This window comes from Apium graveolens, chromosome 7 (assembly GCF_009905375.1).
Source record: "Apium graveolens cultivar Ventura chromosome 7, ASM990537v1, whole genome shotgun sequence".
Lineage (NCBI taxonomy): Eukaryota > Viridiplantae > Streptophyta > Magnoliopsida > Apiales > Apiaceae > Apium > Apium graveolens.
The window spans coordinates 245140578-245145526 of NC_133653.1; the positions used below are offsets into that span (position 1 = coordinate 245140578).

Consider the following 4949-nt stretch of genomic DNA (forward strand, 5'->3'; position numbering starts at 1 on the left):
CAAACAGCTTCATCGAGCTTTAAAGACCAATCCTTCCTTGACGGACAAACGACCTTCTCTAGAATGCGCTTTATCTCTCTGTTAGACACTTCCGCTTGACCATTTATTTGCGGATGATAGGTAGTAGCTACTCGATGATTCACATTATAACGCTGCATCATAGAAGTGAACTTACGGTTGTAAAAATGCGATCCTTCATCACTTATGATTACCCGAGGCGCTCCAAACCTTGTGAAAATTTGCTTATGAAGAAAATTTAGTACTACCTTTGCATCATTTGTCGGTAAAGCTTTAACTTCGACCCATTTTGAGACATAATCGACTGCCAGCAAGATGTACTGATTATTGCAAGACGAGATAAAAGGCCCCATGAAATCGATTCCCCATACATCAAAGACCTCGACTTCAAGCATCACATTTAATGGCATCTCATCCTTCCTTGACAAATTTCCCACTCTTTGGCAACGATCACACCTTAAAATAAACTGATGAGCATCCTTGAACAAAGTAGGCCAGAAAAAACCTGCTTGCAGAATACGAGCTGCCGTCTTCTCACCTCCATAGTGTCCACCATAAACAGTGGAATGGCAGTCTCGTAATATCCCCTCCGTCTCACAGAACGGGATACATCTCCTGATGATCTGATCAGCTCCCTGTCTAAACAAATATGGTTCATCCCACATATACCACTTCACCTCATGCAGAAACTTCTTCTTTTGAGCGGATGTCAAATTAAGCGGCATTATATTGCTGACAAGATAGTTTACAATATCTGCAAACCATGGTTCTTCCTCCTGAATTGCAAACAACTGCTCATCCGGAAAAGATTCATTGATTAACGTCCTATCTTGTGAAGTAGAATCAGGATTCTCCAACCTAGAGAGATGGTCAGCTACTTGATTCTCAGTACCTTTTCTATCTTTGATCTCTAACTCAAATTCTTGAAGTAAAAGCACCCAACGAATGAGTCTCGGCTTTGAATCCTTCTTAGAAACCAGATAGCGAATAGCTGCATGATCAGTGAATACTGTCACTTTCGTACCAAGCAGATAAGATCGAAATTTCTCAAAGCCAAAGACTATAGCCAAAAGCTCCTTCTCAGTAGTGGTGTAGTTCAATTGGGCCCCATTTAAAGTCTTACTCGCATAGTAGACCACATGGAAGAGATTTTTCTTGCGCTGTCCCAGAACTGCACCTACCGCATAGTCACTCGCATCACACATTATCTCAAACGGTTCTGTCCAATCTGGTGCTGTAATAACTGGTGCCGTGATCAAATTCTCCTTGAGAGTCTCGAATGCTGCCAAACATTCATCATCAAATTTGAAAGGCACATCTTTCTCAAGTAAATTGCACAACGGCTTAGATATCTTTGAAAAGTCCTTGATGAATCGCCGATAAAAACCCGCATGACCGAGAAAACTACGGATTCCTTTCACCGAATTAGGTGGGGGAAGATTTTCAATGACTCCCACCTTGGCCTTGTCCACCTCCAGACCTTTGCTAGAGACCTTATGCCCAAGGATAATGCCTTCACGCACCATAAAATGACATTTCTCCCAATTAAGCACCAAATTAGTTTCCACGCATCTTTTGAGTACGGCGCGCAGATTATTCAAACATTCATCATATGAGTGTCCAAAGACGGAGAAGTCATCCATGAACACTTCGACGTTATTTCCAATCATGTCAGAGAATATAGCCATCATACATCTCTGAAAGGTGGCCGGGGCGCCACATAACCCAAACGAAACTCTACGAAAAGCAAATGTGCCAAATGGACAAGTGAAGGTAGTCTTTTCCTGATCCTCTGGTGCAATACAAATCTGATTATACCCGGAATAACCATCCAGAAGACAAAAATACTCATGTCCCGCCAATCTGTCAAGCATTTGATCAATGAATGGGAGAGGGAAGTGATCCTTCCTTGTGGCTTTGTTCAATTTTCTATAATCCATGCATACTCTCCATCCTGTAACTGTTCGAGTAGGGATGAGCTCATTCTTTTCATTTGCGACCACAGTGATACCTCCTTTCTTAGGTACACATTGCACGGGGCTCACCCACGAGCTGTCAGAAATAGGATAAATGATGCCTGCATCTAGCCATTTCAGAATTTCTTTCTTCACCACCTCCTTCATGATCGGGTTCAGTCTTCGCTGCTGTTCCACAGTTGGCTTACTACCTTCCTCTAACAGAATTTTATGCATACAATATGAAGGACTTATCCCCTTGATGTCTGCTATGGTCCATCCTATAGCCGATTTGAATTCTCTCAAAATCCTTAAGAGCTTGTCTTCCTCACTACCTGAAAGGTCAGCTGAAATAATAACAGGTAACGTAGATGAATCACCTAAAAAAGCATACCTCAAGTGTTCAGGTAATGGTTTGAGCTCCAAGGTAGGTGCTTCCTCTATTGATGGTTTGAGCTTCCCTTCAGCATTCTTAAGGTCAGAAGTACCAAGAGATTCAAATGGTATGTCGAGCTTTCGCTTCCATGGAGAAGCGTTCAGATATTGTAATTGCTCGTTGCTATCTTCATCATCGCTGTCAAAATCCCCTACTAAGGTCTTTTCCAATGCATCAGACATTAGCATGTGATCGAGTTCCGAAGTAACCGCAGAATCAATCACATCCACTTTTAAGCACTCCTCATCTTCTGTAGGGAATTTCATTGCCTTGAATACGTTGAAGGTCACATCCTGATCTTGGACCCGCATAGTAAGTTCCCCTTTTTGCACATCTATCAAGGTACGGCCAGTAGCCAAGAAAGGCCTCCCCAAGATTATGGGAATCTTCTTATCTTCCTCAAAATCCAGAATAACAAAATCAGCAGGAAAGAAGAGCTTATCCACCTTGACGAGCACATCCTCAACTATGCCCCTTGGGTAAGTAATGGAACGGTCCACCAATTGTAGCGACATGTATGTGGGTTTTGGATCAGGCAGATCCAGCTTTTTAAAGATCGACAACGGCATCAGATTAATGCTTGCTCCCAAATCACAAAGGCACTTGTCAAAAGTTAGATTGCCAATGGTGCAAGGAATGGTGAAGCTTCCTGGATCTTTCAGTTTTGGTGGTAACTTTTGTTGCAGAACCACGCTGCATTCTTCCGTGAGAGCAACGGTTTCAAGGTCATCCAGTTTCACCTTCCTTGAAAGAATGGTCTTCATAAACTTCGCATAACTAGGCATTTGTTCCAGCGCCTCAGCGAAAGGTATATTGATGTGAAGTTTCTTGAACACCTCCAGAAACTTCCCGAACTGTCTATCCAGCTTTTGTTACTGCAATCTCTTAGGAAAAGGTGGTGGAGGATAGAGCTGTTTCTCCCCTGTATTAGCCTCAGGAAGAGTGTGTTCAACAGTAGTCTTCTTTGGTTCCGCCACTTTCTCCTTTTGCTTAGATTCTTCATCTCTAACTTCAGCTTCGACTTCTTTTGCCTTTTCAGCATCAGCTACTTTTCCAGACCTTAAGGTAATAGCCTTGACTTGCTCTTTAGCTTCCTTCCTGCCTGGTACTTCCGTGTCACTGGGAAGAGTGCCAGGTTGACGATTGAGCACTGCATTAGCTAATTGACCGATTTGATTTTCCAAGGTCTTGATAGAAACCGCCTGACTCTTACACAACAGCTTAAGTTCCTCAAAATCAGCACTAGTAGGTGCAGCTGCACTTCCCTGTTGAGGATATGATTGCCTTGTAGCATACTGCTGTGGTTGCTGGAATCCAGGTGGGTTAAACTGTTTACTTACTTCTTGCTGATATGTTGGCTGAATAGCATTCTGATTATTCCCCCAGCTGAAATTTGGATGATTTCTGTTGTTAGGATGATAGGTCGCTGGCACAGGCTGCTGTTGTCGCTGATAATTATTTACATACTGAACAGATTCGTTGACAAGAGAACAATGATCCGTAGCATGAGAACCTGCACAAAGCTCACAAACCATAGCTATTTGATTAACTCCATACGTAGCCAAAGAATCAACCTTCATTGATAGCGCTTGGAGCTGGGCTGCAATAGCGGTGGCTGAATCAACTTCCAAAATACCTGCTACCTTGCCTGACGTCATCCTCTGAGTTGGGTTTTGATGCTCATTTGCAGCCATCGTCTCGATAAGATTATACGCCTCAGTATAGCTTTTAGCCCATAAGGCGCCTCCAGCTGCTGCATCGAGCATGGGCCGAGATTGGGCCCCCAAACCATTATAAAAACCAGTGATTACCATCCAATCCAGCATTCCATGATGTGGACATTTTCTCAACATTTCCTTGTAGCGTTCCTAAGCCTCACACATAGATTCTGTAGGTTGCTGCGCAAACTGAGTAAGAGCATTCCTCATAGCAGCAGTCTTTGCCATTGGATAAAACTTCACCAGAAACTTTTGCCCAAGATCTTGCCATGTAGTGATGGACCCAGCTGGTTCAGAATGTAACCAGTCTTTAGCTTTATCCCTCAGTGAGAATGGGAAAAGCCTCAACTTGATAGCCTCATCAGTCACGCCATTATACTTAAAAGTGCTGCAGATCTCGACAAAATTCCTTATATGCATGTTGGGGTCTTCAGTTGCCGCTCCACCAAAAGAAACAGAATTCTGCACCATCTGAATAGTGCCCGGCTTGATTTCAAAGGTGTTAGCTTGAATAGCCGGATGAAGGATGCTTGACTGAATGTCATCAATTTTAGGCCGAGAAAAATCCATAAGAGCTGGATCAGCTTGAACAATACGATCTCCCATGTTTACTGGTTCTTTCTGCTCAGTTCCTGAATCCGAATCCTCAAAATTTAACTTCTCCGGAGTATCAAGAACTTCGTCTTTCTCCTCAGCTGTATCTAAGGTCCTCTTGCGAGCACGAGAATGAGTTTGCATAAACGCTTGCTAAAGTACCTGAAACACAACCGAAAAGAGTAATTAACTACTACGTCCTAATCACTGAGTCCTAATGACCAATGA

At 43.0% G+C, this 4949-nt stretch overlaps 1 non-coding gene across 1 annotated transcript; it reads left to right on the plus strand.

The window, feature by feature from the left end:
- Window positions 1-4233: 4233 nt before the first annotated feature.
- Window positions 4234-4340, plus strand: LOC141675332 (small nucleolar RNA R71). The gene has a single exon (XR_012555990.1). It is a non-coding gene; the product is annotated as a small nucleolar RNA R71 (small nucleolar RNA).
- Window positions 4341-4949: the final 609 nt, after the last annotated feature.